Below are 24,453 nucleotides of genomic sequence, written 5' to 3'. Positions count from 1 at the left end.
TCATGTAATCCTTCTTAACTTTAGAATTATAACTTATAATTTGTCCCCTTAAGAAAGCCTTCATCACATCCCATAAAATAAATTATCATTAACTGACTTAGAATTAGTATGAAATAAAATCTGAATTTGTCTTCTAACAAAATCACAAAAATCTGATATTTTTAATAACATTGAATTAAGTCTCCATCTATCAGAAGATCGTTCTTTATCTACTATTGTAAGAGTCATCAATAATGGTGAATGATCAGATAGAAGCCTTGCTTTATAATCAACTTGATTAACTCTATCTTGAAGACGCGCTTATATTAAAAATAGGAATAGGAATTGTGTCTATTTGAATAAAAAGAATAATCTCTATCCCTTGGATGAATTCTTCTCCATATGCATGTTAAGTTCAAATCTTTCATTAGTGCTAAGGTAGTGTTCACTGTATTTGCTCTTATTTCTGTTCTGGATTACCTATCTGAAACTGGATCTAGACAAAAATTTAAATCCCCAATTATTAAAATATTCTGATATTGCTCTTGCTAAATTAAGGAATGTTTCTTGTATAAAATTTTCATCATCTTCAGTTCAAAAAAGTCCAAAATTTGGAAAATATTTGACAATGTTCTATAACATATCTACCTGAAGAACTTAAACATTTTTGATCATAAACAATGCCTTCAATTATGCCTTTATATTGAGATCATCAAATCAACATAGACATATTGAATAATTTACAAAAGAACTATTAGATCACACATTTGTTCTGATTCTCTGATTTCTCATTGCAGAATATTTCTCTTGTTCTCTATTTGGTGATTGCAGCTCCATTACTCAATTGAATCTGCTTTTCTGTTCCTTGATATATTTCCTTCTGCTTCAATGGCTGACTTTCTATTTCCTCCTCCCCCACCTTCCACACATAAATATGTGCAAAGATAGCGCTGTTGAGTCATACAAATTGTATGAGGAAGAGTCTAGTGTAGGATACAATGGGTACTTCAGTATTTTATAATGAAGCTTGAATAACCTTGGAACATTCGGCTCTTTTAACACTTACCTCTCTCAAAGGGTCCATTCTAAAATGGAGGAGAAGAAAGAATCAACATTACATCAAAATCCTAAATAAGTTGTAGTGCATTTTCAGATCAAATTTTTTTGGTGTTCCACCTGCAGGAAAGTTAAAAAAAAAACACCGAAATACTGGAGGAATTCAGCTGGTCCATTCAGCATCTAAAGGAGAAGAAGATATGTTGCTGATGTTATGTGCCTAAGCCCTTCTTCAAGGAAAAATCAGAAAAGACAGGAGCAGGGTTCATCAGAAAGTCTCAGAATTCAAACAATGGGGGTGGAATTAGTGCAGTAATAAGGTAATTGCTATTGATCTGTGTTGTTGGCAAACTCTGCACATGGATGCAACTTCCTTAAATTTCTGATCAATGTTTGGCCATTGCACTAGATTCTTGGAAGTGTCCTTAATATTGATGATTCCAGTGCCATCACCACGTTGATCACCCAGAATCTCTTTTATTTTCGATTCAATTCCTTGATGTCTTTTTTTCTAATACTTGTTTGGTTAATCATCAAACTTTTGATTATAGAATAGTTGTACATCTTCAGTTAGATGTGTGGCCAGGCTGTGTCATGTGAATCCACCTTCACCACTCTCTCTTGCTGAGCCACCATAGCCACTTCATTGACTCTTACCAGGAAACTTTCATCTGCAGCTTGCAGTTTAAAAAGCAAAAAAAATTGTTACTCATGTCAAAGATTCAGAAGTTACCCCAGAGAGAGCATCCTTTGAAGGAGAGAATTATCTTGGCCAAAAGAATTTCCAATCTTGTCAACTAACTTTGTTTACAATTGCAAGTTAGTCAATGTAATTCACTCAAGGGTTTGCCTATCATGGTACACCATGCATCGCATCCACTTCCATGTTTCAAATTTAAATTTGACCTAAATAAATCTGAGAATGAAATAATAAACTGTGGGAGGAACTCAATGTGCCAAGCAGTATATTTGGAGGCAAAGAGAAAGTTGATAATTTGGGTCAAGAACCAGCATCAGGACTGAGAGTGTAGAACATTGCAGACTATTGTGTATTGATGTTAGAGCAAGGGCTGAGACAGAGGTGATAGATGAAACCTTTGCAGATTAAAGATCCTGTTTATCATCATGTACAGAAAATACACAAAATTGTTTCTTTTATTTACCATCTAGGAGGAGGTGGGGGTAGTTTAATGTGTAGATGAAGGCTGATAGGTGGAAACATTGGAAAAGAAGGAAAAAATGGCAGGTGGAGCATCGTAGGGGAGGTGAAGGTGAAGGCAGAAACTTGCAGGTGATGGGTGGAATCAGATAAGAGAGAGATGGTGGGCAGATGAAATCAGGTGGGAGAGGGTGAAGAGTGGGTGAGGAAGGAGATGGGAAAGATGAACAGATCCCAGATGAACTGTTGAGAATGAGAAAGGAACAAAAGGAGAGTCTATTACCTGAAAATGGAAAATTCAGTGCCTCCATTGGTGCTGTCTGACACAAGTAGTTTCTCCACATTATGTTTTGGTCCAGATTCCAGGACCTGCAGTCTCTTGTGTCTCCAGGTCTTAGACTCTGCTCCCAGCTCAGGAGAAGTGACTGAAATGCTTGTTATAAATGCCCCCATTGGAACAGCCTCCAAATGTAGTCCATATAAATCTGATATGTTGATAAATTTAAAATCACTCAGGATTTTAACTTTAAAGTCCAGTTTTCCCATTTAAAGTTTTTGATGCTATTACAAAGTAACTTCAGTCTCATTTGTAGCAAATACATAAAGTGCATATTCCATCCTTCTGGTTATTTTAATGAGAAATTGATTCTTTTTGTACTGTCACTTCATTCAAGATTGGATTGTGTGTGTTTTGTTTTAAGTGATATTTATTTATATCCTTTCTTCTCACACAAGGTACACATGAACAGTTTTAAATTAGTAACAAAAGTGTGACCACCAGGACATCTGTAACAGTAACTTGCACTGCTTTGTCACTGCTTTGTCATCAAACAATATATCTGTAGCCAGCACAGGATGGATTTCTGCTGGGAACTGTTCACAACAGCTTGGAATTCCCTGGCATTATTAATGTCATCTCCATGGAAGTCACAATTCCACATGCAAATTAAACTGAAGCCTTTTTAAGCAGAACAGCTTTGGCTGGATTCTTTCCTCTCTCCCATCCCAAATACAGTACATGACTTAGAATTTCAGTACATCGAAGATCATTGTTTCTCCTAACTCTTGTTAATGGAAGTCAAATTATTTCTCTGCTATTTCAACCAACTTAAAATTCCTTAAAATTCTCTTTCAATCCCTGAACGACCTTTGCAAATGGACACGTTTAGCTTCCCGGAAGCTACTAAATTAGTGATTGTCTGATACCTGTCAGATCCAATTCTATCATAATATGTTTCCTCACTACAGCATTCAATGCCCTTGCCTTTCAACATTGAAAGCCATACCCTTCCTCTCCCTACAGGATGTGAATAAATCACATGCCTCATTAGAGATCCTCCTGACTGTGAAATCTATTTGGGCTTAAGCTGCAATTTTTTTTCTATGAAAATAATGTAAACAGTTTTCAAGCCTCCTATGTATTTAGACTTCCACTCTTGTTCTATCAATACAGACTTGTGCTCTCTTACTTGCTTCACTTTACTTCAAAATTGGTTGTTACTGCCATAATTACTGCCATTATAACCAAGGCTATTGCTCCCCAGTGGAAATGAGCTGCTGAGCATGTTCCCAGCTTGCCTTTGATCTGACCCAAAGGACAGCTGACATTGGACTTGTTCGCCTGCAGTCATGTAATTTTTACTTTCTCTCAAGGAGTTTTCACAAAACCAACAGGAAAGAATGCTACTATTAAAATTATGAATATTGATACTTTTCTATTTTTTCAATATTACTTTAACTGTACAGATCCTGTCATCGATTATAATGTTTCTGAAGGCTGACTTTTTACACTGCTTGCGTTCTGGTTAGTCCTTGCTTTTAATAACAATTACAGGAGCTTTGATGAAGGTAATTTATTCTAACTCTGGCAGCAAAGTGGTGCTTACATCATAAATATATACATGATATCATGATTGCATGCTCTGACCCCCACATGATTTATTTCCCTTGCTACACACAATAACTACAATAAGCTATCAGCGTTCAATTAAGGCCGATCCTGTTTAGTAACAGAAAAAAACCTGTGGTGCATCCAGAAGATTGCTGTAAACTGTTCTTTTATTTTGGTGAATAATAATCCTCTTCAGCTTTTAATGTTTTCTTTTTTATGCTGATGTATAATTGCTTTGGATTTAAGACACTCTCATGCTGTGCATTGTTGGGTTGAGAACACTCATTTTCCTGCGCAATGAAGAAGAACAAACAGATACACAATTCAATCACATTCTCCAGTGATCTGAATAATTACTCCCATAATATGTATTTACATCTTAAAACAGCTATGACCCATAGCCACCATCCAATACCTTTTGATTCACCTGCCAAAACAGTGCCAAAAACAAGAAAATGTCAAAACTGTTGTCACATAAGATGGATGTTTCTTGACCCATAAATACAGGCTTTTATATATAACCATATAACCATTTACGGCGCGGAAACAGGCCATGTCGGCCTTTCGAGTCCGTACCAGTTCATCTTAACCTTCCATTTTTGTCCTCACTTGCACTTGGCAGAACAGATTGGACATTAAAAGAAAACAAAACAAAAAGAAACCAAGGGGAAATCTTTTCACCAAGTTGTGGTTGGTTTTACAACTTCAAAAAAATCCATGGGACTCCACGATGTTCGAATTACTGGCGAATCTGCCAGTGCTGACAGTGAGGTGGCTACAAGTTTCTGACTGAAGTGCCGACAAAAGAGTTCACCTTAGAGGAATTATCAGTTGGAAAAATCAATGATGCTTGCAATTACCTTATGGAGGTAGAACAAACGTCATGAGATGCATTCGAGTTCAGCAAGAATTGCAAAATGCTATTCGATGCTATAAAGATGTGCATGATGAAAAGAAGACTAAATAAGTGCAAACTACATTAGACAAATATGTTCACAAATTGCCAATAAAGATCTTTGTAATTTCACACCAAGACACAAGAGCAACTTGTCCGTGAACTACTCTTTGCAGACGATGCCGCTTTAGTTGCCCATTCAGAACCAGCTCTTCAGCGCTTGACGTCGTGTTTTACGGAAACTGCCAAAATGTTTGGCCTGGAAGTCAGCTGAAGAAAACTGAGGTCCTCCATCAGCCAGCTCCCCACCATGACTACCAGCCCCCCCACATCTCCATCGGGCACACAAAACTCAAAACGGTCAACCAGTTTACCTATCTCGGCTACACCATTTCATCGGATGCAAGGATCGACAATGAGATAGACAACAGACTCGCCAAGGCAAATAGCGCCTTTGGAAGACTACACAAAAGAGTCTGGAAAAACAACCAACTGAAAAACCTCACAAAGATTAGCGTATACAGAGCCGTTGACATACCCACACTCCTGTTCGGCTCCGAATCATGGGTCCTCTACCAGCATCACCTACGGCTCCTAGAACGCTTCCACCAGCGTTGTCTCCGCTCCATTCTCAACATTCATTGGAGCGACTTCATCTCCAACATCGAAGTACTCGAGATGGCAGAGGCCAACAGCATCGAATCCCCGCTGCTGAAGATCCAACTGCGCTGGATAGGTCACGTCTCCAGAATGGAGGACCATCACCTTCCCAAGATCGTGTTATATGGCGAGCTCTCCACTGGCCACCAAGACAGAGGTGCACCAAAGAAGAGGTACAAGGACTGCCTAAAGAAATCTCTTGGTGCCTGCCACATTGACCACCACCAGTGGGCTGATATCACCTCAAACCGTGCATCTTGGCGCCTCACAGTTCGGCGGGCAGCAACCTCCTTTGAAGAAGACCGCAGAGCCCACCTCACTGACAAAAGACAAAGGAGGAAAAACCCAACACCCAACCCCAACCTACCAATTTTCCCTTGCAACCGCTGCAACCGTGTCTGCCTGTCCCGCATAAGACTTGTCAGCCACAAACGAGCCTGCAGCTGACGTGGACATTACCCCTCCATAAATCTTCATCCGCGAAGCCAAGCCAAAGAAGAAGAAAAATATCCCTTTCAAATATTTAATGCACATCTTTGCATAAGAGTTCTAGGTAAAAGAATAAATAATTATAGGATTGGAACATATTACATTAAAGTACATTGTAATAATGCTGTGAACAGTCTGGTTTTCCATAACACTGAACTTTTCCGTGTTATACAGGTATCCCTTTATACAACCCAACAATTTGAACATTGGATTCTTTTTTTAAGTAACCTGCTGCTATCAATCCCTTTCTCAATGCTTCCCATCCACCTGGGTGACCTTCATACATGTCCTTCCTTCCAAACCATCCCCCCACCCCCATTACCCAGTTCCTTTCATTTTCTCCACCAACCTGCACAAAACACCTCTCCTAGTCCTTTTCCCTCTATTACTATTGGGCCATATCCATCCCTGATATGGTTCCAGAAATTCAGCACCTCTCTCTGCCTTCATGCTCTCCTCCCTTTCCTCGCTCCACCTGCTTTTTTCTCCCCACCTTTTGTCTGCTTTCCACCTATCACTCCCCTACCTCTGTCACCCAACTTCACACCTCATGCTCCTCCTCCTGACTCCATCTGGCAGTTATTTTTCACGACTCCTCAGTCCATCTACAATCAAATTACCCCTCCTCCTCTCCTCTTTAATAGCATTGTTTACTCTTTCCTTTCTCAGTCTCGATACAGGGATTTTGATCCAAAATGTCAACTGTCCATTTTCATCCATGGATTCTGTTGACCCATTGAGTTCCACCAAATTTGTTCAGCAGTTTGTTTTTGCTGTAGATTCCAACATCTGCAGATTCATATCTTCATTCAATAACTTTATAATCCAATATTATGTTAGAATAACTTTCTCCCTTAGAATGTTGGCTATAAAAAAGACTTTTATATGTTGATTGCTTTTCATCTTACATTTAGGTTTCAACATCATTTGCGCAATAGCTCTTGAAAAAATCTACATCATTTGTATATTCAAAATGACTCTCGAGTGACAATTCAATCATTTAATTGTCATTTTAACTAATCCCAACTATATCAATGACAGTTAAGGTTGCAGATGATGTGATTGTAATGCATATACAAAAGCGCTTTAGAAATTCAGCAGGTCATGCTGCATCTATAGGAAGTAAAGGGTAATTAACCTTTCAGGCCTGGGCTATTCGTCAATGTACAAGCAAAAAGCATACTGGTGTCTCTGCTTTTCAATCATACCTTCACAAAGGGCTCAGTTGGAAATATTTTTTAAATCTAACTACAGATGTTGTGTGACCTGATGAGTTTCTCCAATACTTTTGTGTATTATACTGTACCAATGATAGACTGATCCAGCAGTTTGCCATCAGGAGTGTTTTGTCAATCTGTTGGCAGTGGTTTTCTTGAGTTGGAATACAGCTGAAGTACTGACACCATTTATTACTGACTCTTTGGTCTAGCTCCATCTTGTGGATGTTTGTCACGTTCTTCTTAACAAGAAAATTGTCAACCCAAAAGATAATGAATTAGTTTGACTCAAATTTTAATTTATTTAATTTGATTGCATTCCTTAATCTTGGTGACTTCAATATTAAAATTCAGTTGAATTTTCAAGCAGAATAGTGCATTTTTTGGCCTTTTTTCAATTTTTCAGCTATTCATCAAACAAATGAAAACCAAGCAATTAAGTCAGTGATTTTCAAACTTTTTTCTTTTCACTCACATACCACCTTAATTATTCCCAATGCCATAGGTGCTCTGTGATTAGTAAGGGATTGCTTAATTGGCATGTGAGTGGAAAGAAAAAGGTTGAATCACTGATTTAATTGCCGCAATTGACTCGTTATGTGCACGGTTTCATAACTCCAATGAAATGGGCCAATGACAATTTTTCTCAAGCAAAACATTTCAGTAATAATTGGGTCTAGAGCAGTAGTTCTCAACCTTTTTCTTTCCATTCACATACCACCTTAAGCAATCCCTTACTAATCACAGAGCACCAATGGCAAAGGGATTAATTAAGGTGGTATGTGAGTGGAAAGAAAAAGTTTGAAAACCACAGAATAAAGTTATTTATTTTTAGCATTCTCTCATGCAGTAACACAGAAGATGAAGAAATGTTTAGAATTTGGTAAGGGAAAACCAAAATATTATAAGGATTTTTTTTTAATCAATTACAAAGCAAACTTTCTCATTGTACCTCAATACATGACAATAAACCTGTAATTGGACTTTTGGTTAATAAATTAAAACTCAGTTTACTATCCTAATGGAAAGATATTTTCATGGCTTTGGAGTGTGTGTAACTCATCATGTGACATAATGAACAATTGATTCACACCCTGAATCAATGATTTTGCTAAATGGCCCAAATGTAATATAAACAATTCTAGGAGCCGTAGGTGGTGCCGGTAGATGACCCATGATTCGGAGCCGAACATGGGTCATCTACCGGCACCACCTACGGCTCCTAGAACGCTTCCACCAGCGTTGTCTCTGCTCCATCCTCAACATCCATTGGAGCGCTTACACCCCTAACGTCGAAGTACTCGAGATGGCAGAGGTCGACAGCATCGAGTCCACGCTGCTGAAGATCCAGCTGCGCTGGATGGGTCACGTCTCCAGAATGGAGGACCATCGCCTTCCCAAGATCGTGTTATATGGCGAGCTCTCCACTGGCCACCGTGACAGAGGTGCACCAAAGAAAAGGTACAAGGACTGCCTAAAGAAATCTCTTGGTGCCTGCCACATTGACCACCGCCAGTGGGCTGATAACGCCTCAAACCGTGCATCTTGGCGCCTCACAGTTTGGCGGGCAGCAACCTCCTTTGAAGAAGACCGCAGAGCCCACCTCACTGACAAAAGGCAAAGGAGGAAAAACCCAACACCCAACCCCAACCAACCAATTTTCCCTTGCAACCGCTGCAATCGTGTCTGCCTGTCCCGCATCGGACTTGTCAGCCACAAACGAGCCTGCAGCTGACGTGGACTTTTTACCCCCTCCATAAATCTTCGTCCGCGAAGCCAAGCCAAAGAAGAATATAAACAAGTCTGTTGATAGTACACAACTATGTGCTGGAGTGGTTCTGATTGAGCAGTTGGAGTACGATGCAGAAAAATATGAAGTCATCCACTTTGTAAAAGATCAGCCATTAAGATTTTGAATGGTGGTGCAGGCATGAAAGGCTGATTGGCCTTCCCTTATTTTTTTCATTTTGTTCTTGTCCAGGCCATTATGGGTGTTTCTCCCTGATTTATTATCCAGCTATTTCATGCATTTAAATTTAAAACTTTTACCTTGTAATTGTTGGTTTCTCACTTAATGTACCTCTTATTAGAGATGTACTGTTGGATTTCAGTGTTGAAAATTCCTTTGATTTTTTTTGTGCTAAGTGTACTGTCCTTGTGTTGTCCTCGACTGATCTAGTCATCCATCTTAACTTCATCTGAAGTATAACTTGAAGATGATTTCACTTGATGTTTTAAAAACTCAATGCCTTTTTATCAAACTCAGTCATATTGGATGTTAGTAGCTATCTAAAATATCCTCAGCTAATGGCCTACCCTATTCAATTGATCTGAACACATCCATAAGGATTTTCAGGTTATTGAAGGTGTACTGGGAATTGGTTAAACATTGAACCAATTTCTGTAATCCAAATGTGAAATAATAGAGAAGGAAAAATTCATCTAAACATTTCAGAGCTTTGTGATATTACAAGACATTATTCCAAGATTGTGGTTTACAAATTTTCTAAATAAATATTGTATGATAACTAAGGCATTAATGGATATTAAAACAACTGGACAATGTTATTTACATTAATTTTGTCTGTGTATCCTTCCTCTTACTGTGAATATTGTGTTTTAAAATAAATACTACCTCGATTTGTATTTCTCATGATAAAACCTAACCTTGTGGTCAAAACATTGATCGGATTGAAGTGGGTAATACTTATTGTTCAAGATGTTATATTATTTGCTGTAAGCAATAGATTTGCACCTTGTATGCTTTGAAAAGAGAAGGGCAAGGAACAAAAATTTGGGAATTGAGTTGTATTAAAATTAATGTATAATTCTAATGCTCTCCCCCATTGCAAGTGCCAAAAATGTTCAAGTTTATTGTCATCTGATTGTATGCACATGCACACCCCATCCCGACAAAACAGCATATCTCCAGACCATAGTGCGCACACAGTGCACCCTAAACACACATACACATCCAGCAATCCAAAATAAATGTAAAAATAATTTACAGGTCCCTAGGATTCTTCAACTGTCTCAGTGCCTGCAAGAAGAAGCTGTTTCCCTATTCCTTGGGGGGGGGAGGGATCCTTTCTTTAGCATTGTGTTGTTTTCCTCATCAAACTGTGTAGATGTTCAGCCTGTCAGGAAGGGAGGTGCCATTATCACTCACCCTCAATTTTGGCTTGAGGTCCATTATGGTTTTAGTACCTTGCCATATGTACCTCGTGCCATCAGTGTCACACAGTTATCTGTAGATATTCTGTGTGTACACTCACTTTGCCTCCGATTGCCCAAGTGAGTTCAGTCCTTGCTGATATTTATCACCTGACTTCAAAGCAGCAACTGATCTCTGAGTAGTGTGCAGACCTCGCCATCTAGCCATGGTTATGGTTCACCTTGGCTGTATATAGTTTGTGACATTCTGTATATATGCCTATGTAGCTGATCACTGTCTTTGTTTACTCATTGATGTTGATGTGGTCATTATAGGCGGCTGCCTCCCTGAATCTCCTCCAGTCCCTCGGTCCAAAGCAGTCCTGCAAATCTGCTGTAACTTCCCCTGGCCAAGTTCCCTGCAAACTGATTTGACTTATCTCATCAGTAGTCTGTATGCAAAGGTTAGCAGAATGAAAATGAGTTCTCTGAGGTGCAGGAGTGGGGACGGCCTTGCAGGGATGCTTATGAATATTTTATCTGAAATGTTCTATCATCTGATTGGAAAGTTGACATGCTGTTGGAACTTTGGCAGGACTAGTCTCAGGATAGATTGGTTGAAGTCATCAGTGATGATCACTCAACTATCCAGGTACATTGCTTGGGCTTCACAGATGACCCTTTAAAGCCTGACAGCAGAGCCATGAAAATACCATTCCATTAGGATAGTATTAGTGACCTAATACCAGCCTCTAAATAGCTTGCCAGCTAAGGGCTTCGGTGAGTCTGGAGAAAGAGGGCCTGAGCAATGGCAACCAGCAGCCCAGCATCTTAAGGCAGAGCCAAGAATAATAATCCAACAACTCGCCTTTCTGCAGGTTGGTTAATTTTTTTCTAATGTCTCTTTACTGATTCTTTATTAAAGTAGGTTTCAGCATGCCACATTGAGTTGGATGTAGGCCTAGTATGTCCAATACCTGCTGCTATCATGGTAAATTAATTTATGGATTGGATCTGAAGATGTGTGTTTGGCCTTGGGTCTGAAACTTTGGTAGGTCAGAGGGATGCGGGTGCAGCACTTAAACAACATCATAATACATTTATGCCACTGGTGGTGGAAGAGGTGCCATTCAATTTGGTTCTTTTTATATTCAGTTTCTACCTGAAAAACACACAAAAGAGACCAGGTTTCACACCATTTCTCATCACCAAATGTTCCCCCCTTCCCCCCCCACACCCCCACCCCCCCAAACTCATGACACCATTCCTGTGATTGTATGAGTAATATATAAATTCATTTCAAATACTCCATTGATGGCAAATGCAGGGTTAGCAGAAATAATTTTTCCTCAACGAAGGGTTTTTTTTTAAATCAGCGATTAATTGAAGCTCATCTATTTTCAAGAACCCAATTTCCTCCTCTTCACTCAGAATGGATGCAAATTAATGAGGCCAACAACCTAATTAATGTTTGAACCAACTGTTGCCTTTTCTCTCCTTCCATGAAAAGACTGGCCACAGTCTTATCATTAAAACTGAAGAGAAGAATTAATTTACAAGCTGGCATTCTAGAATACTTCAAACATTGGAACAATGGGCAGAAGAATTGGAACTTCAATAGAAGAGACTTGCTATGCAGATTTTAATATTCAGGCACAATGTAAAGATGACATTTCTTTTTAAAAAGCATAAATTGTTTATGGGATGCAATCAAGCTTAATTTTTCAGCCATGTTGCCTGCAATGGAAATCACCCCATGTCATTCCAGTGTTCCTCCAACCAAGAATCAACATCAAATCTGTTGAGAGAAGTGACAAGGCCAACAAAATAAATCGTGAACCCTTACTGAAAATGTTTAGTTTTGATATTCTGTTAATAAAAGAGGAATTTACTTTGGTAAGAATGGGGCAAGAGGATTTAAATGCACTGGGTCTCTTGTTCAGGTATCATCTGTTTACTCTTAGGAAAAGTTTTCACTTCATTTTTGCACTGGTTAAAATTGGTTGCACATGTCAAAATCTAGTGTCATAGACAGCAGTTCTTTTCTGCTTAGTCAGAAGGCCATTCTTCAGGATGATTCCAAGCCAAAATGTTGCAGGGTTATTAGGTTTGCAGACCATGAGGAAATGAGGTATGATTATATTACTGAACTTCAAAGTAGAGGGCTAGAGATTAAGGATCTGAGGTCATGCAGTCAATATCTCAAATAGAATTGAATTGTTTATTCTGGTCAAGATATAGTGAAAAACTTTGTTTTGCAAGCTTTCCAGTCAAGTCAGCCCATACTTTGGAATAATGGAGGAACATCCAAAGTGCAGAATATGTTCCAGAACAAAGTGTGCTTAAAGCAGGGTGAGAGTGATATGAAATAGGTTTGTGAGATTAATACATCATGTATGAGAGATCTGTTCAAGAATCTGATAACACCAGGGAAGAAGCAGTCCTTCAATCTGGTGGTACGTGTTTTCAAACTTGCATGTCTTCTGCCTAGCAGAAGACTGTGACCTAAATGGAATGAGGTTTTTTTAATGTGTTGGCTGTTTTCCTGAATGTGAGAAATGAGACTTGGTTGGTGGAGGGGAGTCTGGTTTACATGAAAAATGCTCCCAACTCTCTACAAGTTCCTGTGGTCTTGGACAGAGCAGTTTCCATACCAAGCTGTGATTCATCTAGAAAGGACACTTTCTATAAACATTGGTGAGAGGCATTGGGGCCACACCAAATCTCCTTAGCCTTCTGTGATTTCTTGGCCATATGAATGAAAAGCTTTTATCAATAAAATCATTAAAATCTTAGTTTACTGATGGATACCTGGTTTTTTTTTCCCAAAGATGGGTCTATCTATGCTACCAGACCCAAAACAAATGTTTGACTCGGAACAACATTCAGTAATGTTTTAGCAAATCTGATGCCTTCTTCAAATAAGAGGAATCTTCGTTGATATTTCATCTTTAACACATGAACAAAAATGAAAAATTTCTCATGTGATCTCATGACATAACAGGGCCTATTTTCCTGGGCATTTTCAAGTCCTCTCCAGACTTGAGCCCTCCAGTCAAGTGTCCAGGGCATCTGGACTCTGCCCTTCTTTCTCCTCTGTAAGCCCCAGTGAAACTGAAATTAACAAGCATCATGGACTGTGCTCTTGTTATGCCTTTGTCATAACCAACACGAAGAAAAATACTTATGGTGGAGAGAAGACAACCAGGTCAGTTGCTTTATCTGTGATCTTCCATCAAAAGGTAGGAAGATGGATATTCCCTCATCATTGTACAGTTCTGTATAACATTTCTCAATAAACGCAGCATCAGATCTTTCATTCCAGTATGCACCAATTAGCAAATAATATTCACATTACAAAGCATTTCCGTAACAAGAAACTTAATCATCTATGATTGATATTTATTGGCATTACCATCACTGATTTTTTGACCAGCAATAGCCTGGGTGGTCTATTGCTGTCCTACCTATTTGCCTTTTCAACACTGTTATGGTACTTGCCTCCACCACCTCCTCTAATAGCTTGTTTCATACATTCACCATTCTGTGTGTGAAAACATGCACCTCAGATCTTCAAGTATTTTCCCTCTTACCTTAAACCTATGCCCTCTAATGTTAAGACTCTCCACCCTTTTTTTTTTATTTTCTGAATGGCCATCCCTCTATTTTGACACAGTGATCCTGGTTCTAGACATACTAGTTAAGAGAAGCATTATCCCCGAATTTATCCTATCAAGCTCAGTATGTATTTTATAGGCTTCAATTGGATCTCTTCTCATTCTTATATTCTGTTTACACTTTGTTTTTACGTTGAATTTGCCATCCTAGCATTCAGTCTGTTGAGTGAACCTTTCTCTGCACTCCTTCAATCATGAGTGTATTCTATTTTAGCGACGGATGCCAGATATGTACCCAATGTCATCCCTGGTGCAGTCTCATCAGGGCTGACAATGTTGGAATAAGGCATATCTATTCAAATCTTTGATGAATTGCAAAGGTCCAAGTGCTTCATCACATTACGAGCAGCTCTTGCCAGGATCACCCATGTCCTATAAATTGATGAAAAAAGTAGGTTTTTTTAATTAGTCTTCCTGGAAAAAACTACTTGGACTTTTTTTTAATGTTGATTCATACATTGCCTATTGGACAACTGTGTATATGTCTGAAAATTTTCAGCCAATGGAAGTGCAGAGAGCACATCTTGGAAGTGTCTGGAAGTGTATGGTTTAAGTCGAAAGGACTTTAACTTGTTTTCCAAATGTTTGTGTTTGGAGAGTTAGAAGTGCAGAACAATACTTTGCCAAGAACTGGCACGATTGTTCAATAAGTGATAAAGAACACAGCAGTGGACACTTTGCAACTGAGAAGTCCTTGACAAGTTTGCATTGTTTTTGTTCTGATAATAAGCTGATTCTCTTTTTAAAAGAAAAAAATTCTGATGTCTGCAATAGGATTATTTTGATCTTGTGCCAATTTTGGTGGCTTCAGGGCAGAAGGAAAATTATTCAAGAAAAAAAACAAAGCCCTATGTTTGATTCTTCATATCCATGTACAAATATTATTCTAAATGGCAGAATCTTGAAAATACAATAAATTTGTGACTTTAAAAGGCAATTAGATTATTTCTCTATCAAGATCAAAGATCTCAGGTAAATAATCAGTCAGGTTTAATCACTTGAAAAAATAACTGCACCTAGATAAGTTTGAATCATTAGATTCACAGAGGAATTAGAAATTCATTCCCTCACTGGTGACAGACTTGATGCCAGGGGGCAGGAAGGCTGTTAATGTGGTCCCATTGTTTAAAGCAAGTGAAAGCTAGGTAATTGAAAGCTAGTCAGTGGTGGGCAAATTAGTGGAAACATTTCCAAGAGGCAGTATTAATCGCCATTGAGAAGAACAGAGATTATTGAAAGAGAGTCAGCATGGATTTGTTCATGGAAAGTTTGATAAACCAAATTAAATATTCTAGGCAGCCAATGAGGATGATCAATGAGGGTAATATAGTTAATATACTTCACATGAGTTTTAATAAAGCTTTTGGAAAAGTCAACCTTGTCAGAGAAATAAAAGCATATGAGATCCAGGGGAAAATAGTAAGTATGATCCAATGTTTCCTGACGGTCAAAAAGCAAAGTTTAATAGTCCACAAATATTTTAGAAATAGCAAAGTTGTTGTGGTGGGATTTCTCAGGGCTCAGAAAATGAGTGCTTGCTTTTTGAAGTAAATAATGTTGGACTCTGGCTTTAACTTACTCTTAATTTAGTCTATGTGTAGTCTGAGTCCAGCGCGTTCTTTGAATGAAGTGATAGGAGAAGGTATTCGGTTCAACAGTCAATTTATTACACAGCACAAGAATAAAACTTAACAGAGCTCTGGGTCAGTCTGTTAGTTCATAGGTCACCTGCCAGTGAGCTACTCCCCGAGACTGACCCCTATTGTCCAGTTGGCACAGTTTATATAGGTCAATCTTATCACACAGAACAAAAGTTGTTTTCCCTGCTAGATCTTTTTACATAAGGGTTATCACAAGTCATCTCCTGTTTTGCAGATTTCTGGGGTGTAGCATTCCCATGTTAATCCTCCAGGCCAGACTATCCTGTTGTTTAGATCTGAAATTAATTCATCCCCAGATATTTCTAATCACCATTCGGTCCCTGTCTGGCCAATTTCTGCTGTTCTCTTTAACACCTCCTCGTGCCTTAATCTTCCTCCTAGACTGGTTTTCCATTCCCTTTGATTCTTGCGGGCCATTCTTTGTTCTGATCTGGCCTGTGTCTCCTGTGCTACTTCCCACCTCCTTCAGTTGAGCATTCCTCCTAAATCGTTTTATGCATATCCTCTCCCTGTATCTTGGGAGCAGCCAATTTTGTTCAGCCAACTTTGCTCCATGCTGTGACAGCCACTTAGCCACATTCCTCTTTCCCTGACTCATGCAGTCCAAATAAACTTATTGATTAATCATTTATTTCATACTGTTTTAACCCCTAGATTCCAACAGTCCCCCTTTTGGTCTCATGAAAATGAGACCAACCACCAGTTAACTTATTAGATAGAGAAATCCGGGTTACATGCTAGGGTTGGCATTTCTGATCCCTTGTAATCATTACACTCTTGAGAGGGCAGTAGGGACAAATACATGCCTTGGGGTCTGGGGATGTCTCTCTGTGACAGCGCTCGTTGAATGAGGCACTGGAGGCAGGGAAGGATGCATGGGATCAGAATCAACGCCAAAACCACAAATCCAGCAACTAGCACTATAGTATGTATCCATCCCCAGTCTCCAGAGAACAAATTTCCCAGCCATGCGCTGCCCAAGGGTCGCCAGGTCTGAACCGGGACGTGAGCTAATTTGCGAATACCTGAAGAAATCTCCTTTACTGCTTGCCCATTGTCATTGATTTTTAAACAACAATAGATTCTACCATCAACAGTCCCCGGAGTCCAATATGTTCTTTAAAGGGACCCGTTCAGAAAGTTCTTAGTCCGTAGTTGCTCACAGGTTCTCAGTCGCCGCCGTACGAATCTGTTCCAGTGTCCGTGCTGGTGGGTCCGTGGCTGCACACTGACTCCAATGATACCACGTCTCGCCTTTTCCCTGTAGTCGAACCGCGTGGGACGTCCTCTCCACCCCTCGGTAGGGTCCTGTCCACCTGGGCTCCGACCACTTTCTCTTGATGACCTTTAGCAGAATCCACTCCGCGACTGAAGGTATCGGTGTTTCCCCTTCTCTGTTGGGACTTGTGACCTGTTGTGAAAAATCTGACACCAGAGCCGTTAGTTTATCATAATACAGCTTGCATCCCATTGAACTTACCTCATTCTTCGTAGTCTGACTTCCGGCTCCCGGTCCCGGGAACTGGTGCCCCGTTCGTAGTTCATATGGAGTGAATCCTGTCACAGAACTTACCGAACTCCTTATTGACATTAATGCCAGAGGCAACGCATCCACCCAATTTAGTTTGGTCCGTGCCTGTACTTTCCCGATCTTACCTTTTATTGTTTGGTTCATCCTCTCCACTATTTTCTGCCATGTTAATGCCTTCATGGGTAAACCTAACATTTGGAGCATTCAGGATCTTTTCTAGTCTCGTCTGCCTTAACGAAGTCATTGTAAATGCTGTGGAGCTCACAAATGCTACAATACTATGTGTTGTTAATACTGTCAGGCCATGTCCCATTACTATGTGTGCCACCTTTTGTAGAATCTTTGCTACTCCTGCTGCATGTCTTGTACATGGTGGGTGTCTGTCTTCCGTTGGGTCTAGTGTGATACTCCCATACATGAGCACACATCTTCCACCCCCTTTTTTCTGAAAAAGAACACCATCAATTGTGTGTGCTTTTTCAGAAACATCCAAAAAGAAAGGTAGTTTATAATTTGGAATCGCCAAATCTGTAGCTGTTGTAAGAGCTTGCTTCAATAGAATAAAACTCATCTCAGCCTGTGCAGTCCAATCCAGTGTAGCTCCCAGGTTCCTCATCCCCTGCTCATTCACCAAAGTTCGCAGTGGATGTGTCAATTCACCATACGATGGGATAAACTGCCTACTATAACCTGACAAACCCAAAAACGAAAGCATCTCTTAATGGTTCTGCCAGCGGCAAGCAAAAGAAAGCATTCGCTAAATCTATGCAAGAGAACCACTTGTGGTTGGGGGTTAAAGCAGTCATGGCAGTATATGGGTTTGGTACTGGAACTGTGGGTGTACTCACAATACCATTGATGCGCCTTAAGTCATGGGCCATCCGATATTTGCCCGTGTCTTGTTTAGGAACCGGTAAAATGGGTGTATTCCAACTAGAACGCGAATGTTCCAACACCCCTGAATACCTAAGGCCATCAATGGTCTTTGCCAAACCTTCCTCAGCATCAGGTTTGTGGGGATACTGCATCTGCCAAATAGGGGTGAAATCTGACAGTTCGAAGGTTATGGGATCAACCTGCTGACAAAAACCCACATCTGCTGGTCCCACTGACCACAGGTTCTCAGGGAGAGAATCTAGCATAGGGGCCGAGTCGGGGTGATCCATCTTCTCTCTACCATGAAAGCGTTCAATCTGTCTATGCTCAAGGAGGACTTGATCCTGTGTCGGAGACAAAATTCTGTATGCCTGACCAGATGAGGAGAACTGCACTGTCGGTATTTGGGTGTCAGACCAGTCCCTTAGGGACTTCAAGTTCCGACACATCGGTCCCAAATCTTTTGCCTGATGAGTAGTGCCAATTGCAAGGGTGACATGAGGAATGGCCTCACCTGCCATCTCATACCATTCCAGCTGTTCAGATGTCAGTGCCACCGCAGCGGCCACTCCCTCCTTTCCTATCACTATGTAGTCCGAATTAATTTCCCATTGCCTGCCCTCTACCTCTTCATAAAAGGCATGCTGATACATTTCATCCCCATCCCTATCGTAAAAGAGGGTCATATGGGGAGGGTCCGAGGGAGGGGTATACGGGTGTAACATCTGGATCCACGGCTTCCATTGATTATAAAGCTTTAGCAGCCCTCCCTTCTGTGGGTCCTCAGGTTGCAGCAGCCCCCAGTAAATGTCAGCCCATTGTCCCTCAGACGCGGATCCTCCAGCTGCCGCCAACAACATCTGAGAACTGGAATGCAGTGTAGTTATTGAACAGTTCATAGACTATCCATTTGGAAAGGTGACCTCTATTCCGCTGGGTCCACAAAGGATCGATGCTCCGCACTTGACCAACAGGTCTCTGCCCAAGAGATTGGTAGGGCACCTGGCTGACAAAATGTACTGATGTGTAAAAGTCTGTCCTGCCACAGAAGTGACTAGTGGTGTAGAAAACGGCAGATTTTCTGGTGTACCCGAGAACCCTAACAGCTGGATGCTAGAGGATGATGTTTTATCTTGAAATTCAGTGCCAGTGAGTGTTGAAAATCTGGCTCCCGTATCCACTAAAAAGGATACTTCCATGTCCATAACTTTAATCTGCAGGAAAGGGTCTGCCAACCTAGCCTGCTCGTGGGTGCTCGGGCTCCGTCACTGTGGGCAATATTGCTCCTCCTCTGTCAGCAAAGGGAATTGTCTCCTCGGAGCTAGAGCCGCATAGGGTGCCTGATGTACCGGGGGTGGCACTGACGATCTCTGGGGCTGGACCCAAGGCTCCTGTTGTGGTGGTCCATAGCCCCTTGCCCCCGGGTCCCGAGGCTCCCAAACTAGGGGACAGTCTCTCTTCAAGTGTCTTGGCTGACCGCATCCAAAACATACGGCTGGCTGCCTTCGTGGAGCACTCCGAACTCTCCCTCTTACTCGGAATCCCCCCATTGGACCTCCCATTCTGCCCCCATCGGTGGGACCCGGTGCCCAATATGGGGCCGGGTGCCAATTAGTATCATTCCCTTGTGGTGGCTGCGGTGGCTGCTGAATCATCTGGTTCGCACCCTTTGAGGAAATCTTTTTTTTTCCTCATTTGCCTTTTGCCTAGCCTCTGCCAATTGAAGCTTAAGGAGTTGCCAGACTCCGTAGTTTGTTTGTCCTCCTTTTGCTTAGCCCTGTAACGTTTCATGTGATGGGTCAAATGTTTTTCCCATTGCTCATTCGAGCAGCCAGGAATATCAGGGTTATTCTCTAATGCCTCCCTAACTACAGCTGGCAGTCCACTCGTTACTGCAGCCCTAAAGAGTGTAGTCTGCAAGGGATCTGTGGCTGGGTGTACTCCTGCCTTATCAGTCCAACTCTCCCTACACTGACTCAAAAAAGTCGAGATCTCCTCATCCTCCTTTATGGAAAAGGTCAGGGACTGCATGACACTGGGGGGAACGGGGAACTTATCTCTCATTGCCCCTCCTATTGCCGTAGCATGGTTGGCAAATGGCTCAGCATCGAGGCACCTAGTGATTCCTGCGATCATTTCTACCTGCTGAATCTCCCACAGCCCAAGCTGTTTCCCCAATAATGCTCTCCAATCCCCTATGGCTATCTTATGTCCCATCGTAACTTGGCAGAACTTTCCCATCCACGCTCCACCTCCCTCAGTCGGAGGTGGCATTTTATCCAAAATACAATTCATGTCAGTGAATGAGAAGGGTTGATACCTCTCCCCAATTTGCGGACCCTTATAAATTAGCGGCATCTGTCTATATCTTTCTGGAAGCCGTACTTCCCCCCTTTCCCGCAACGCATATCCCAAAGGGAAGCGAGGGTTCTCCTGACCCTGTCTTCTGTGTGTGATCATGCTTCCCTCTCTGCTTCTCCTAAGTACAGTAACAGCCGGATTTTTTCAAACCCTCGTGGTACCTTCCCCTGACTCTGCAGCTCTTTCCAAATCTGTTTGTACCGTTCCCTAGCCTGTCCTTCCTCTCCCTTCGGTCATCCTCCCAGTAATTGATTCCTTGTATTTTCCCACTGTCTGTCTACAGATGGGGGAACTCCTCTGTCTTCCCCGAACTCTTGCCCTACATCCCTTGTTACTCCTTCCATCTCTGTTCCGATTTTTATCCCTTTAGACCTCGTACTCCCTGGCTCTCTCTCCTGGTAGGATTTTGACACCCTGCACTCTACTTCGACCCTTTCCACGTTATTATAACCACCAGATGACCAGCAGCTCCCTGAAAACAGGTGTTCCCCTTCAGGGATGATCAGAGAGAGAGAGCCAGCTGGGGGATTATGTGTCTCGTGGTTGTGTGAAGTGTCTATTGTTTGTTTTGCGGTTAGTCTGTGTACACTGATGCCTCACTGTGTGACTGCCTATCCCCACTGTGTTTCCCTGATCCGTATTCTAAATACCTTGCCTCTATGCCCTCTCTACCCTGTAAAACAGTACAATCTGTAACCTCTGCTGCCCCTTTTTCAGAAGTACTTAAAACATCGAGAGTAATACAGTGATATACACAGCAACAATACCAGCGTGCATGAAAAAACAGTTAAATGCCGAACACCTTATACAGATACTTATTACTATTATGGTACACGATTCTTAAACAAATACTTATTACACACTATAGAAACAAATAACTATAACACAATACACCTTATACGGATACTTATTATACACTACTATGGTACACGATTCTTAAACAAATACTTATTACACACTATAGAAACAAATAACTATAACACAATACACCTTATACGGATACTTATTATACACTACTATGGTACACGATTCTTAAACAAATACTTATTACACACTATAGAAACAAATAACTATAACACAATACACCTTATACGGATACTTATTATACACTACTATGGTACACGATTCTTAAACAAATACTTATTACACACTATAGAAACAAATAACTATAACACAATACACCTTATACGGATACTTATTATACACTACTATGGTACACGATTCTTAAACAAATCCTTATTATACACTATAGAAGCAAATAACCATCACCATACACCTTATACTAATTGGCCAAGTGTCTAAAGCTATCTCTCGAGATCGCTACGAGGGGACTCCAACCCCGTTCTACTAGGAGGACTCCAACCCCCTTTCTACTAGGAGGACTCCAACCCCCTTTCTACTAGGAGGACTCCAACCCCCTTTTACTACAGGGGACTCCAACCCCGTTCTACTAGGAGGACTCCAACCCCCTTCTACTACAGGGGACTCCAACCCCGTTCTACTAGGGGGACTCCAACCCCCTTCTACTACAGGGGACTCCAACCCCGTTCTACTAGGGGGACTCCAACCCCCTTTTTGTTTTATTCTTTGGCTTTAACGAGGGCTTTTGCAGAGTAGTGACAACACACAATTTATCTTTGCCAATAGCAGAACTTCGTTAAAACAGGCGTCTGCTTACCTCCCTTTGTAGGATGGTCACTTGTTGTTATCACCACACCACAATCGACCGGTGTTTCGTATCTTTTTCTTCCGTCACTTCTCCATCTTCATCACGTCGGGGTCACCAAATTGTTGGACTCTGGCTTTAACTTACTCTTAATTTAGTCTATGTGTAGTCTGAGTCCAGCGCGTTCTTTGAATGAAGTGATAGGAGAAGGTATTCGGTTCAACAGTCAATTTATTACACAGCACAAGAATAAAACTTAACAGAGCTCTGGGTCAGTCTGTTAGTTCATAGGTCACCTGCCAGTGAGCTACTCCCCGAGACTGACCCCTATTGTCCAGTTGGCACAGTTTATATAGGTCAATCTTATCACACAGAACAAAAGTTGTTTTCCCTGCTAGATCTTTTTGCATAAGGGTTATCACAAGTCATCTCCTGTTTTGCAGATTTCTGGGGTGTAGCATTCCCATGTTAATCCTCCAGGCCAGACTATCCTGTTGTTTAGATCTGAAATTAATTTATCCCCAGATATTTCTAATCACCATTCGGTCCCTGTCTGGCCAATTTCTGCTGTTCTCTTTAACACCTCCTCGTGCCTTAATCTTCCTCCTAGACTGGTTTTCCATTCCCTTTGATTCTTGCGGGCCATTCTTTGTTCTGATCTGGCCTGTGTCTCCTGTGCTACTTCCCACCTCCTTCAGTTGAGCATTCCTCCTAAATCGTTTTATGCATATCCTCTCCCTGTATCTTGGGAGCAGCCAATTTTGTTCAGCCAACTTTGCTCCATGCTGTGACAGCCACTTAGCCACATTCCTCTTTCCCTGACTCATGCAGTCCAAATAAACTTATTGATTAATCATTTATTTCATACTGTTTTAACCCCTAGATTCCAACAATAACTTTGATTTAGATGTAAGAGCTGCAATTGGGAAGTCTGCCATTGTGACAAAACTTGTTCATGTGGTTAATTATAAGGAAGAAGGGTATAGACATCAGAAAAGTGTCAATAGATCAGACTGATATGCAGCAAATGTAATTCTTTTCAAGGTATGTGTGGGGTAATATTTTTAAGAAGGGTAAAGAAGACAATGGAAGGATCAGAAGTATAGGGAAGCAAAGGATGGATGTCCACAGATCCTGAAGGAACCAAAGCAACTAATCGTTACTGTCGCTAACCCTAATCCATGTTCAAAAAGATCAAATTAGAATTAAAAAAAGAGGTCAGTGATGCCCCACTAAAGCACATTTCTGATATTGCTTAACAGTGAGGACATAGTAGCACTAGAAAAGATGCAAAGGAAAGTTGCAAAAATCTCATCAGAAATTGAACATTTTAGCCATGTAGAGGATTACACTGTTTCCCTTTTAACTGAGGAACATAATTTGAGGTATCAAGTTGAAGTATTAGATGAGATAAGGGGGTGCAGAAAAGAAAGCTATTGGAGTTGGCTGGAGTCTGGAGCTGAGTGTCTGGAAGGATGTTAAGGCAGAAACTGTCTGCATGTTTAAAATATATCTGATGAGTACTTGATTACATTAGAATCTCTGAGTCTCCAAGCCAAGAGGCGTGAAGTGAGATGCTTGTGTCTGTCTGCATTTCTATCTTTTTGTTGCATCTTTCTATCTTTATTGCAGACTTTAAAACCATTCACTACAATGGTCTACTGCATTCTCTGCCTGAGTGACAAGCTTGTGCCCCCGGTAGCGTGGAGCCCTTAGACTTGGGAATCCATCTGTGGGGATGATTAAGAGGAGGGAGATAGGGGTTGGAAGTGTTGTGACCACATGAATGTTTGCTTTCGCCCACACTTTCCCTCATCTCCATGGCAGCCTTTTTTTAAACAGCTGCTTGGCTGCCATGGAGACTGCCTCCTTAAAGCTCTGACTCATTTTCTATGGGCTTAATGGCAAATATATGGCAGCTGCGATCTCTGCAGGTAGCCACTGCTGGGAGCCATGCAGATTGCATTTTAACATCAAAACTTGCTAATGACTTTTTTAACTCTAACTTTTCCAAATTTTGTATTTTTTTTCTTGGGTGTCCCCAACAGGCTGTTAGAACTAAACACAATACTTAACTCATCAATTGAATGTTAAAATTCAGGTCCTTGAGAGGTCTGTCATCACCCACAACAGTACAGACTAGTCTGGAAAATGTGGTTTAAAAAAAGCTTTTTCCCAACTG

General features: G+C 41.0%; 1 protein-coding gene across 4 annotated transcripts in view; it reads left to right on the top strand.

Moving 5' to 3' along the window:
• LOC138742358 (vesicle-associated membrane protein 2-like) overlaps positions 1 to 24,453 on the top strand; it is a 163,639-nt gene that overhangs the window by 11,212 nt on the left and 127,974 nt on the right. The window contains exon 2 of one of the 4 annotated variants that reach the window (XM_069896657.1): positions 1,162 to 1,355. The exons of the other annotated variants lie outside the window; for them this stretch is intronic. The gene's annotated coding sequence lies outside the window, so the exon portion shown is untranslated. The remainder of the gene's footprint in view (positions 1 to 1,161; positions 1,356 to 24,453) is intronic. 4 annotated transcript variants of the gene reach the window in all.

The sequence above is a fragment of the Narcine bancroftii genome, chromosome 9 (genome assembly GCF_036971445.1).
Source record: "Narcine bancroftii isolate sNarBan1 chromosome 9, sNarBan1.hap1, whole genome shotgun sequence".
Taxonomy (NCBI): Eukaryota; Metazoa; Chordata; class Chondrichthyes; order Torpediniformes; family Narcinidae; genus Narcine; species Narcine bancroftii.
This window is presented reverse-complemented; position numbering and strand designations above follow the sequence as displayed.